Genomic DNA, 14,749 nt, shown 5'->3' with positions numbered 1-14,749 from the left:
AATGTAAAACATGGGAAAAGGAAACAGAACTATTTCCCCCTTTGAGAAACTGGTTACAGCACCAGCATGTCTTTTAGGAGATTTTTGTATCCCTGCTGTCCTCCTAAGATGCCCTAGTTCAGCCACTGGAAGGAAGACACATCCCAAATGACCCATTAGCAAAGAGCGGAATTGGGAGGCGCACACAGAAGAAAACAGGATCCCACAGGCCCTTTTATATTTTTTGTGCTTTGTGCAGGATTCACGTCAAAGGGAGTTTTGCTTTAAAAATATGTTTCTTGTTTCTAAAAAACCTTCTTTGTGAGAATGCTAATATTCTTTCCATAGCAAGGAAACTTTTTTCTTAAGCTTTGGCCAATGATCCAGTTTTTTCCAGCTCCTTTCCAATAAAGTTAGTCTTCTGAAGTCCCCAAGTGCACAAACAAGATAGATTGTAGTAAGCTCTCTAACAGCAGACTCTCATTTCACTGGAGTCGCAAGCAATATAATTTTATCCATATATCCAGTACCAAAAGGCTCTGATATGGTAATTTTTACCTCCTTTACTTCCCTTTCTCCTCCTTCCTTTGTATTCATCTCAATGTATTTAAAGCAAGAGACACATGGCTGTGTATATGCATTCATACTGGAGAGCTGAAAAGCACATGTGCTACACCCACCAGCGAAAACCGGAGACTAGGGCTGGCTTAGGATATATTCAGGCTGCTCCATTTTATCAGAAATAGCAGCTGAGAAGAGAACTGGTCAGGCTCCTCTCAGCAGAATGGTTTGCTGGATCGAGTTTGCTGTTACCACCTTTTTTTTAATTGCCTACTTGCCTTATAAAAGGCACCCACAGCTATCATGGACCCCTTGTAGTCAGTTGAATAAGCACAGCTTCTGGCTTTTAATGTGATTCCTTTCATAGCTTTCGATTTTCCTGTCAACTCAGAATTAATATTTTGGTAATACTTTCACGTACTGTCTTCCGGGGGCTCATACCCGTTTATTTTTTCAAAAGCTGCTGAGTCAAATTAAAATTCTAACAGATCTTTGGTTCCCTGATACCTAAGTTGCTCTTGAAAACTTTAAGCTGTAACTTGTTACATAAAAAAAAATTCAAAGTTTATATGTGTCATTTAAAAAAAAAAAAAAATGGTATTGAAGTTGCAAATTTTGACGTTCATCCTGCTCAAAGAAACTGGATTAAAACACAAACGGGCCTAAGGTCTATGTAAGCATTGTAATCAGAACAGGCAACTCTTTGTAATTCAGTCACAGCTATGGCGCAGAAAATTTCATCTCAAGTAAGAAAGGGAATATTCAAGAAAGTATTTTAGTTTTCTAATACCTCGTGTAACACAGAAGCAGCCCTGGGATGCACATCTAAGGCTGCATAATCCGGGAATTAGCTAAAGAAACAATGGCAGTAAAGATTCTTTAATTCAAAAAGCCAAGCGCTCAAACCACACAAAAACTGCTAAGAAAGTGCTACAAAAGATGAAGTGAACAAACTGCTGGCCATGTAATTATTCTCCCAGCAGGCTCATCAAACAACTCCCAGCATGCCCTCCTGCCTCTTCTGGGGATGTTTTGACTAAATCTAACAAAATAATAGCCGCAGTCACCTCCTTTTACAGTCACTTGCGATACAAATTGGATGCAGTGTCAAGCCCTTGAAGGAACTGATGGTTCTCATCAGCAGTATTTGACTGTCAGATGCAAACCACCTGGCAGACATGCAAACCTTTTGAAGGCAATTGGAAAAAACATCCATTTTTTTCTAGACTGAGAAATCCTCAGGGAGGAAGCATGCTGAAATACGTACTTCCGCTATGTTTCTTTTTAAGAGGAAAGAGATGGGGTTTTTATATCATTTTAGGTTGGTTTAGGAAAAGGTATCAATGCTTTTGGAAAATTCTCAAGCAAATCACTCGGTTCACTCTCCCTTAGCATAGGCATCATCTTTGTCCTCATTAGGAATAAGCAAGTTGAGCAAAACTAACTTTAGAAGCTGTTTCAAGGCACTTGTCCATTCATTATGTCTTTTAATCCTAATCATAAATATTTATTGTTTTAAGAATTTACTTCCAAAAATTGAACTAGAACTCAAAGCTTAATTACCACAGGTCTTTACCATGAAAATGATTCTCAACTTTAACACGCCTTGGTGAGACTTGAAGTGCTAATATAAATGTTTCTTTCATCCTCTGCATGACAAACCCAGAAAGTAGCCTAGAGCCAGAGCTTCACGGTTAGTTAGGTCTTTCACACCCATTGACCCTACAGCACAGTTTTGATAACTATAGCCATGTTTTATGTCTGAGTAGCATATAACAATGGCAGCAATTTTAGCAACTTGTGAGTTTTAACTGTAGAAAAAGCTGTCATATCTCCCAGAAGAATAACAGTATGATAAATTTGCAAGGTGAAGTGTGATTTCTCTGTGTCTTTCTGTACACTATCAGACATAAACATAAAGCAGTCTTACAACTCCTTTAGCTCATAAGAAGCTGAAAAAAAAAATCAGTTGTCCTCCTCAATGTACAGAAGTCTGATAGTTTTCACTAATAATGAGCAGTACGAGTTCACACAGCTCTTAGTCAGATTTTCTGGATTTGAATGAGGAATATCTTTGAAATCCACTTTTACTATCAGACATGAGCTTCCGAGCACCTCCCCTTCATTGTCCCAAATACAAGGCTACGTGCCTGTCTGTTAGTGGGAGAGGAGAGGGCACCACCCAGAATATCTGAGTAAGATCATGGTGGTCAGGATGGAGAGCTGATCTGTTGTCACCAGGAAGCTGCAAGGCTACACTAGGCATCCGTGAGACTTCAGGGTAGAACTGGTAGGAGATCCCATTTAGGTTTGGAGGGCTACAGCAAGAGGCTTTAGCCCTAATGTATTATGAGCCTGTCCTCCACTGGAGATTTCTGCTAATGTTGGATAGGCATCAAAATGCATTTCTCCCTCTCCCGACATGGAGCTGAAGCAGTACCTATGGCATAAGTCAAAATGGTCCTGTTGAAATCAGTTACCTCTGAGAGAAAAAAAGCATGATTCCTACTGCATGTGCTAGCTGTGTCTTGTCATACTTTTGTGGGGGAGAAAAGTTATGAATCTCCTGATGTTTCTGACTGCTTCAAAAGTTCATGTCCTTTAAGGTGAAGAAGGAACATTAACCTCTCTCTCTCCCAGCTGTGCCTCACATGGGTCACAGCATCTCATTGTCAGTGCAGCAAGGCATATAACGTGCAAGTTAGGAATAAGGACAAAACAAGGCCAGAATGAAAGCCCTGGGGTGCTCCTCCTGCTGCATCCCCCGAGGGCCATAGGAGCGTGTTTGGTGAGTGCCCACCCAGCACTGGCAATGAGCCCCCACCTCCTCCAGCCCAGGCAAGAGGCCCTGGCTGCCCCGTCCTAGGTAGGGAGGGAGCTATGCTTCTAGAAGTACTTGCTTGTGAAAAGATTATCAACTGGAAAACGTCGTCTTAACCACCTCTTTATATCACTGTATCCTCGTAAAGCAGATCATTTTAGTTTTGTTCTTTATTTTTTTTCCTTGCCTCTGCATGGTTTACAAGCTTAGGAGAGCTGAAAAATCCAACTTGCCTTTGGAGAAAGCTGTTTTCACTGGTGACAATTCAAAATGTTAGACTTATTCAAAACATGACATTTGCATGTCTAAGTGGATAGATCAGTTTCAGTGTGTGAGTTAGAAAGTCTGCTCTCATCTGTCATTGAGTTTATGGAAGTGTATGTTCTTGGAACAGGCTTCCCTATTTTTTAAGGTCCTTACCCACAAACTTCACCATCTCAAGTTACAAAATCAATACCGTGTTGACACAGTTTACCATGGTTTTTACAGCCTTTAGGGTAGTATGTTGGATAATGGATGACTTGCTCCAGATTTCATTGTAAGATCAAGTTAACAACAGGGTCATCCAGAATATTCCTCCTTTACACTATTTCAAGAATTGCAAATGTTCTTTCTGTACTAGCATGCGAATACAAATATGATCCCTAGCCTTTGTGAAGCTAAATTCCATGTGAGATAACTGGCAATTTCCTGCATCTTCCAGAAAGATTCCTTATCTTCTTCAGTCCTCAAGAGATCTGTTTCTCCTTTGTCTGGCCTACCCCACCACCTTTTCCTGGTCACGTTTGCTATGTAAGGATTGCTTCTGTCTCCACTGTCGCCTCTCGTTCTGGATCTAACAGAGCCAGCACTGAGACCAAGTTAATTGACTCGCGGATATGGCTGCAATGCTTTCCAGATCTCCTGCCTGCAGGAGCACAGGGCCTGCAGGACTTGCCTGCGTGTCATGGCCAGAGCTAGCACAACTGCGCCACAGTCCCAGCCTCTTTGCTGTCCCCAAAAAAGGGCATTTTACTATTCCCACTGAATTCAGTAGAGCCGGGATGTGGCAGCTGCTCCTTCTGCTCAGTCCCCAGAAACTTGTGTCTGTAGGTATAGACATCGTGGGTTCAGGCTGGACCATTTCTTCTGTCAGGATGGCCAGGAGCACAGGTTACAGTGGCAAGGAAGGGTGCGAGAAGACAAGTCCTCACCGCCTTCCTCGCACTCACGGGGATCCAGCCCCGCTCCATCTCTGCCTGCTGCAGCTGAAGGCAGAGCCAATCCCTCATCTTTCCAGCCTTATAGTCGTTCCCCTAAGGTCCCGAAGGCATTGACCCACTGTTTTATCTGAAAACTTCTAGTTTAAGATGCACTCTGAGAAAAAAGAACATTCTTTGTCTTTGGGGTATATATTTCCCCCTGCACATCTCATTACAGCCTGGTCTGTTTAAACATCAAAAGTGCCTGTGTAAATATATACAATGAGGCTAAGTGATTAGAATAATCTAATGCAAATTTCAAAGACTCTGAGCAGATCTGAGAAATCAACACTGTCATAAGTTTTATTTCCATAGCCTGAATGGAAGTAATATAACTAGAATACAGGTTGTACTTCAAAGAAAAGTAGTGTTGAAATTCTAATAAGTAAGAGGATTGCTTGAAGGTGGGGAGGGGAACATGGCAGGTGGAGGGAATACTCTTTCCCCGGTTGTAGATGCATTTTATTTGTTCATAAAGGCCTTTAAAATGTAATAATGTCTCCGCGAGCAGTGAGGCACTCTTTTCCATTAACTTTTGCCGTATACTATTTTCACACATCCTCATTCACCCGCTGAGCCTGGCTTCAGCTTCACAGGCAGTCCCTCCCCGGGCCATCACCCCGGCCTCTCCCGGCGGCACCGGCTGCGGCCACCGCAAGCGCTGAGGGTGAGAGCCATCTACAGGCGTCCCAGGGAAGGGAAGCGCTCCTCAGGCAGCACCCTGCCTTCAGCCACCCCTTTCCCACAGGCAAGGATCCCTCTTCAGCAAAAGAAAGCCTAGCAGAAAAGCAAAATACGGTGCACAGATTACCTGAAGGCAAGAAAGGGTGGGAGTGGCTAAGCCCCTACAAGATGCCACGAATCCAATATCTGCAGTTCTTGAAGTGTTTGTGGTCTGTCTGCCCTGTCCCCCGCACCTCCCTGATGTGGTAGCGTGTGTCACCGCTGAAGGGGACGATGGGGAAGAGAGTTAAGGTGTAGAGGCATTGTGTCTCCCGTCTGATGGGGACGTGAGGGAGCCTCATTAAAACAACCACTTTGGATCCCAGCTTTCACGAGGCTGCACAGCTTCGCCTGCCAGCAGCGAGCAGCAAGTTGCAAAAAAGCTCCCAGGCTCTGGAGCTGCCAGAGCAGAAGCTGCTGCCTCCCCATGAGGGAAGTGTGGTGCAGAGCAGATGGCACATCTGGTCCCTGAGCTGGTGCTGAGTCTCCCACCTCCCTTCCCTCTGCGTTATCCACCGAGACCCAGGGCAGCTCCACAGTCCAACGCGCTCATTTCCTCCATCGTCATCACTTCCACCTAAAGTGCGGTGGGTGCCTCGTCAGGGAGCTGATGGAGAGGTTGGCACACCAAGGCTAGGCATATGTCTTTTTTTAATTCTGAGGAGAGGCATTTTCATGAGAAAAAAGGTACATTTTTAGATCAATAATAGGTGAACAGTTCAGAAATAAAAGCCTTTCCCTGAGAAATGCAAATCATCTGGACTGCTCTAACATCTTCAGGGCTCTAATGATCCTAAGGCACTGTCTTTTTGCTGTCTGCAAAGCAACCGTAGCTTGACCTGTGAAGGACAATTTCATTTCAAGTGACCTGGGGAAGCAATAAAAATGCAAAGACAAAATGGAAATAAATATTTATTTGAACAATCATGGTACTATTTTTATTTGCATCATAGAGATCATTGACCAGTTCTGTATGATCTTTCCACTCCCTAGAAATTGCAATGTTCCACTGTAGCAAATGCACAGAGTTTAAGGTCAATGTCGAGTCATAAAATAGCTACAAGTACAATTTAAGCATTTGCAATTATGGGCAAAACAAGAAAAAAAGGTACTTTGTACTCCATCTGGAATTCTACTCGCTCTGTACACAGTGTTAATAAAATACAGATGCAACTCAGGCCAGCGGTAATTAACATCAGAAGCTGTTCAGTGGCCTGTATGAATTGTATTTTGTTGGTCTTAGCCCAGTGCCCATTAGACAGACATCTACATTACAGCCAGAGCCTTTGTGTCATTGGCAAAGACCAAGGGCCATAACGCATTTTCTCACTGAATTCCCCTTTTGGAAGTAGAGCTAATCACTTTTGGACACTGTGGGGCCCCTCCTCCTCGGCACTGCTCGTGCTTATAAAATTCGTGGTCTCTGAGGGCAGAACGTCCATCTGCAGGGCTGCTGGGTAAATAATAAAATTCAAATATGCATGAGCCAACCGAGAAAGCTGTGACTGATGTAAGTGCAGCAAGTAAAAACTATCAGACTGACTGTTTTACACGGAGAGGGGTGGTACCTCTTCACCACCTGCCCATCCAGAAGCAGTCCCATGTGCTGACTGCAGTCAAAGGCATTGCTGCAGACAAAAGACACAGCGTGCCTGCAAAGCAGCTCTCTAGGTGCACGACATCCAGCACTGTCTAATAGAACTCTAATCAATTAGAAGAAAAAGATTTGTAAGCACACCTCTCTTCTCTGCCGTGCAACTTCTCCCTAACCTGCCTGTGATTTTTCCCCATGGGAGGTTGCTAAATTCAGAGCTTAACACTGAGGCAGCATCTCCCATAGCACTCTCTCTGGTTTGTCCTGCTCTCTGTAAACCAGCCTGTACTTGCATTTGGCATGAGGGAGGCATAGGTTTCCAGTCCACATTTTGCAGGATCACCCTTTCTGAGAAACAGTGTCATTCACTGCCAGCGGAGCATGCCTTAGCCCACCACTCAGCCCAGCTTTCAAGCCTCATCGGATCCATATGCTTCGAACAATCAGGGTGATTTTTCTCCTAGTTTCTGCATGGGTATGACTTGTGGCTATCTCATCCATGCAATGATGGCCATATGCTCTTGGGTACTAGCAGAAGCATGAGAGAAAAGATTATGATCTTCAGAGAACTGTGTCTGTCGTTAGCGCAGCTGCCACCGTAACAGTACAGGGCCAGCGAGCTTCAAGTTTTCCTGTTAAGACTCGCTATTCTTCTATGACGTGACCTTTTTGAGCTCGGATTTGTCATGCACCTCACAGGTTGGAAATCATATCCTGAGCCATTAAATCCCCCAGTCCTATCTCGAATAATACGCTTTGTAGAAAAATTTCTTGAAGGCATTTCTGTGAAAATACAAGTAAATTTGTTTTTTAAGGCTGTAAGGATCTGGAAATATGTATTCGTTCACTGAGATGCTTTAAAAAGAATACAAAGCTTAGCAAGTGAAAATAAAATAGGTCTGATTTATACAGTAATACAGTAAAAAGGCTGTGCAGGAAAACTGCAAACAATCATTTTATATATGTTTATGCACATTAACTCTCTAAGTGATTATACAGTCTCTAACATCTAGATTTTCACGGGGTTTTGTAATGCTTCAAAGCAATATAGCTGCAAGTAGACAAGTATAAGTTTCATTTCTCTCACTTCAGTAACAGCAAACGCATATTTTTGCTTTCAGAAGCTGCCTCTTCTGTCAGTTGTACTTACATTTTTTTCTGCTTTTATGCTGATAAAATTCCACTGACATCAGCTATAGCAAACCTTCATGCTTCATAAATGTGTGACCAAGAAGAGAATCAGGGTCATACTAAACAAACAAATGTCAATCATCAAGGAATAAGTGGGGGTTTCAGCCTGCTCAGAGGAAAGGTAAGTGGAAGGGCCTTTGTATAACTCTTCCCCCATGCTCAAAGGTAATACGTGGATGGCTTTAGCTAAATAAAAGCTTGGTTTTTGCCTTCTTTTTTCCCTTGTGAAATTGGAAATGGAATTGAAAAGGCTAAAGCCACTGACATTTTGGTGTTGTGAAAGAGTGAGAATGTAAGCCAGAAATTAATGGAAATGCTCCCCTAAGTATATGATCCATTAAGTTGTTTTGCAACGCTGAGAAATGAAGCATAGAGCATTTTGTTGAAGTCAATATCCCATGGGGATGAAAGCAACAGTATGATCTTTCACTGCAACAGGCCAAGCCCTGCCAATGAGCACGTAGGTATAAATCCAGAATACCTCTAGTTTAGTTAAAGGAACCACCCTGAATTCACAGCGATGCAGCTGAGGACTAACCCAGGGCCTGTATCCCCAGTTCGGATGTCTCTGGGCCCGTGTGCCCAATGCTGTGAACCAGCCGGTGGCAGCTCGCTGGCCTCTGGGCAGAGAACTTCAGCCAGATGGGTTGATACAGGAGCAGCACAGGACATCACGGACTTCTCCTGCCCGCTCCGAAATGAGGGATACCTTGTTCAGCACTAGGATTTACTGTAGTTTTCTGAGTGACTTTTGTTTTGTTCTGACTGCATGGGGTTGCTTACCCTTTCAAGAAAATAAGATATCCAGTCAGTGGAGAAAGGGGTTTGTGCTATTTTTCTGCAAACAGCGTTTATAAAATTCAGTCTTTAACGCTTTGCCCACAGCTCTAGCACCGAAGGACGGCGTTTCACTCTGCCCTGGCAGAACAGATCAATTACCAGTTTTCACTGGTATGTATCTTGATGTGCTGCTGCCTTTTTCCTACAACTGCTGACTACCTTGACACTGTAGTTGCATTGCTCAGCAGTTTCTTCTCGATCTGCTAGGCATTTAGCTATTCACTTGGCGTTCCAGCATATTTTCTTCTGCTTTGCCTACAGACCTGAAGGGTAGGAAAAGGACCTCCCAGGCTTGGCCTGAGATGGATCTGAACCGGTGTTTTCAGGGGTGCTCAGCTGCAGCAGGTTTTCTTTTCAAACTCAACTCAGAGGATGAAATAAAGAAAAATAACTCTCTGGGGGTTTTCTTTGTACTGCATACCTGAAACTTGAATAAAAAGAGAAACCAGGCATTAAACAACTGCCAGCTTCAAAAAGTTGTTGGCACTGACAGAACGTGGCTGATCAATGGTGTTTTGTTGCTACAAGGGGAGCTTTAACTGAAGCTGTTTCCCCTTGGTATGCTGCCAGGGACAGCAGCAGAGGTCTCTTCTCTGAGGAGCTCAGGAGGGAAGGCAAAGGAGCCTGGAGGAATTCCTTTGTGGCAGTGGCTACAGACCAAGAGAAACCTCTCAGCCACGTACATTTTGTACAGCCAAAAGCTTAGTAAACATTAAAAGCAGGAAGCGTGCTGTTGAAAAGGAAGGCAAATCCATCATCAAATACCCTTTTCATGGTATTCTGACTTCAGGTTTTGTGAAATGGCAGGGGAGGTGAAACACATCTGAAGACAGTTGGGTACCTCTCCATCTTTCCCTCTGCATTTGGCATACTGCGATCTGAAAAGCAGCAGAATGATGAAGCCGCGGCTGCCCAGAGTATGGGCTCTCTCGCATCGTCAGTTCAAGAAAAGATCAGACCTCAGCAGGAGTTTTGCCCTAGTGAGGAGTCTTGCCCAAGCACAGCAAGAAGTTAGTTTGTGAAGGTTAGTGTGCCTCAACCTGAGATCTCCTGGCTGATCCCACGCTAGAGGTGCAGCAAGTCTGATGCTTCCAAAAACTGACATGTGCAATGCACTCCTGGAGCACAAACGTATGGGTGCTGTGCAGAGAGACTGACGCTCCCAGGGCACAGCAGACTCGCTCTCCTCTCCCCCCGGGACCAAGCAGTGCATTGCACAGCGAGCGCGGGCCTTGCTTGGGCTTTTTAAGGGAGGCTTCAGCCTCTGCTGTGAGTAGGTCTGGAAGCCATAGTGTCAGACTTGCAACATCAGGCCACATGTTGAGAGACGAATTCTGGCCCTACTGCACACAACACTGCTTTAGGGTACCCCGGGCCCGTGACCCAGGACTATGCTGTCTTGTACAGATGTACCCAAAGGAGCTTCAACCCACGTGGCTCAGGTGCTGCTGAGGCACCTTGGGCTCAGGAAGCTGGGGGCTCACCCACTGGCTTTGGGTGGGTTTTTTACCGCTTCACAGCTAAATCAGGTTTGTTTGCACAAGCTAAACCCACGCGTGACCCGCGCAGCTGACGTACTCCAGTTAGTGCCTCTCGGGTGGTGAAGGAGTTGTGCTGAAGTTAGCAGGGCTGCTGGTGTGACCGACAGTCACGTTTAGTAAGGGGTAGAGGCAGGACCACTGTCATTTTGCAGACTTAAAGTAACTCTGTCTTTCCAGTTCTGTCACACACTTTTTGAAGCAACGATTTTTAATTTTTCTTCTGGAAATAAAACGGATGCTTTTCATAAACAAGCAGAGCCCTTGGGTGCTGCATCTTTTTAACCAGATCACAGTGTGGCTAGAAACCATCTCTCAATATGATGACTTTTGCCTTATCTCTAAAGTAACACATTTGCCTGATCAATCGAATATAAAAATACAATGGCTACATGTTGGTTTTCTGAAATTCACTACATCTTTTGACTGTTACTCTTCTCCCCTAAGCTGCAATACAATTTTAGTTAATAACCTTCTCCTTCACCTTACAGTATAGTCCCACCAACGCTCCTTTCCTTTAAAATAAACTGATTTGATTTTTTGGCTGCTGCGGGGTGAGGAAAAGGAAAAACTGAGTTTGGAGAGGAAGCAGGATTGCTTTCGTGTTTTGCTTTTCTTTCTGTGCATATAAAATTTAGACAATAAGTAAACCTTTCCCACCTGTGATTATGCAGAAGTAGGTTACATTGCCTAGAGCGATTGCAATAACTCACTTGCCACTTTTACAGAACTCTCTGCTTTATTAGTTTTGTGCTGATAACTTTACAATTACTTTCCATATAAAAAGTAGGTAATCGAAATCACAAAGGTAGCTGAATACCTGAGTTACCATGTAAGCACCTGAGTGCATCTGAAACTGGATTAATACTATGTTAACTCTTTCATCTGGGCAGTGATGTAGTTTATGTATCAAGTAACTGACTGTTTTCCGTGTAAGGTGGACAAGTGACGGAAGGACCTCTTTTCCTGACAGTGCAACTTCTGTAATATTTAGGAGCACAAAGTTAAGACCATCTGGTCAGAAGCTACTCTTCTACTGATAAAGGAGCAATGGGATAAACCTGGAATCCGAATGTTTGGAGCAGTGGCATTAGTAACAGCAGAAAATTCTACGAATCTGCAGGATCTTCCAAGTGTTAAAGAACTTGGGTTTATTTATGTCAAAAGCTAGTACTTTCATGGCTTACAGGCACAGATGGAGAAACAGCTTGCACCATTTCGGCCATAATGAAACATTTCACAGTGGCTAACAGAATGCAAGAGTGAAATTAAAGACTTCTCTTTCCACTGCAGAAATAAGAATGAAGACCATGGGTTTCTGGTGCAGCCAGATCTCAGGATTAATCTGAACTGACTAAGGATGGCATGCAATTCCAACACCTCAAAATGTATCGCAGTATTCAGTAGACCTTCTCCTCCCACCTCTACTTAATATTCCACATCTTCAAAAGGCATTCCTTCAGTCCAGCATCCTATCAGTTTCCTCTTCCCTGCGGAGTGTGGCTGTAACAGCAAACGGTTCAGTCAGGGTGCCATAAATTTCCAATTAAGACGGCAATAGAGGTCTCATGGTATGTGAAAGCTCAATTTGGAAAAACTGTTTTCAGATTGGGCCCTTAGAAGCAACGTAAGGTATTTTGTTGTTCATATAGTAACAATTGGAAGCGGATACTTGGTATCTCAGCACATTTCCAACTTTCCCAGGATCAGTTGCACAACTCCCTTAATTTAAATGACAGGAAATTATCGTTTGCTTATTTCCTACACTAAACACAGAGGTAATCTGACCTGAGTATTAAGCGAGGGGTTTTTTAAACCACAGTCACTAATTCTACATTTACATATATTCATTAATTTTGTTTCTCAGAAGGTGGAAAGTCCTGTCATTAGCAGAAAACCAAAGGGTGCAAACAGCTTTTTGTGCTGGTCTTTCTGTTCAGCTTCAGAGAGAAATGTTGTGTGCTGTTAGCTTCGGTTAGCAAGGCTCTGCGCAGAGGCATTGCTCAAGAGAGTGTGGGCTCTGCCAGCAGCTGGAGCTTGTGCTCTTTGCCTTGGTCCTTGATTAGACTCGATTCTTTAGGCAGAAATGGCTCCCTGGAAACCAGTGACTGGTGCCGGGCTGAGATTCCTGAGACTAGAATTGCCTTCTGCTGTTCCCAGCTGCCAGCTCTCAGTAAATAAAAGTGAGTTGTACTTGGGCTCTCCGTCACTTACCATACTGCAAAAGCAACTTTCAAGGCTTCAAATGTTTGATCTCACATACTAAATGATCAATATTAGTGCCAGAAGGAACACTGACATTGGAAAATGGGCAACGCAATGGTGTGGCCCCTGCCGCAGTTTCGAGAGGCATGTCTGAGCCCCAGGGGGAGCGAGCAGGCGACCCCCCCCCAGGTCCTGCAGGCTCAGGCGAAGGAGGAGGTTGTCCAAAGACCACGTTCGCCCAGTCCACAGGCTATGTTTCATTGGCACCCAGCTCATCCTAACAGAGTCACGGCTTACTGGGTGCTAGACATCAGCTCCTGCAGTTCGACTGAACCTGACGGTGAGTGGGCAGCAGTGGGGTCTTTGGCAGGAGGGAAAAGCGCAGGGACTGAGATGAGCAAAGGACCACAGCCCACAGAGCGCTGTACGGCGCACAGGGAGCTGAAGGGCTGGAATAGATGGGTACAGGAAAACCATCCCTCAGGTTTATTAATAATGTGGTTTGACAATATTCCATGTATTAGAACAAAATGCAGACTCTACGCTTAGTCCAGTAAAGAACATGACAGATCATTTGGAAGTGGTACAATCACAGTCCCTGGAAGTATTCAAAAAACGTGTGGATGTGGTGCTTAGGGCCATGGTTGAGAGGTGGACCAGGCAGTTAGGTTAACAGGCTGGGCTCGATGATCTCAGAGGTCCTTTCCAACCTTAACGATTCTATGATTCTATGATTTGGCTTTTGTTCTCACCTTAGGATATTTCACCAAAGGACCTGAGCTTAGCTGGAAACAAAATCCCGTGTCCTGCAGCTTCATGGGTCAGATCACTGCTTGGGCTGCACACTACTTCTCTGTCGGCTCCAGCAACGTGTCACCCCAGGGCATGTTCTTCTGCTGGGCTGCAGCTTATGAGACCAGCAATGGAGCAAGCGGGAAGACCTCTTAACTTTCTCTATGAAGCTGGAAGCAAGCTGATTACCTGAAAGCCAAACACCTCCAACAGGACAAAGACTTTCAGCTATGTTTAAATTGCACTGTAGGGGCTATGGCTCATTTTTGCTGTTAATAATCTGATACAGCTACAATTTTTTTTTTTTTTTTAATATCCAAAGACAAATTACAGCATATAAAAGACCATGAGGTTATATTTTAGTTTTCTAGAAGCTGAGATAGTCATACTAATATATTATGAAGGCATTGTAACAAGAGTGCTAGTATTTTAATGATAAAACATCCAGGGTCAGTAGAAAATATATATCATCATCTGCAAATTCATTTTAGATGTAATAAAATAGCATAGCATAGGAGATCTCTCACATTTTAAATAGGATAAATGTTATTTATACTTTTTATACTGCAACATTTTATCTTTTGAAGCAGCAGGAAGGTGCAGCAGAACTCGGTACTTGATCACACAGCATCTGCAAATGTGCAGAGGGGCCATGGCAGCTCATCTGACAGCAACAGGCAAAGGCTGCGGTAATTATCGGGCTTGCTGATGCTGAAGGCTGGCTTCAGAGAGAGGCCACGCTCCCCTGTCCCGTCAGGGAGGGGCCAGCTGGGCCCTGCTGACGGGGTGCAGGTGGGGAGGAAGGTTATAAACAGGGGAGCAGGCACTAAGTGTGCTGTGAGCATCTACGGTGCAGAGGAGCATGGGCTGGTATCCTGGTCTGGAGTCATTTTGCCTGTGGGTGAGTGATAGTTTAGCTTTCTCTACAAGGGGAGTGCGATGGTCAGCACGCGGCAAGGAGCAGAGATGGTTCGTAGGCCTGGAGAGGAGGGGGAAAGCTTGTGGTGGTGAGTGGTGTCCCTTGCGAGCGAGCTCTGGTGCTTTCAAGGGTGGCTACGCAGGGCCGTGGGAAGGTGCTGCGTCTATGTTCTTGCATCCCGTAGCTGAGCTTGGGGCAGGGTTTGAGCATCCTGCGGTGCAGCAGCCAGGACGGAGCCCAGGGAATGGCGGGTGTATGTCTGCTCTCCAGTACTAGCAGTATGTTGGGTGCAGGTCCACCCTCAGTTGACTAAAACTTACTGACTTAAACCAAGGCCAGAAATGT

The sequence above is a fragment of the Platalea leucorodia genome (genome assembly GCF_965183815.1).
Source record: "Platalea leucorodia genome assembly, chromosome: 6".
Taxonomy (NCBI): domain Eukaryota; kingdom Metazoa; phylum Chordata; class Aves; order Pelecaniformes; family Threskiornithidae; genus Platalea; species Platalea leucorodia.
Note: the sequence above shows the minus strand (reverse complement) of the source record.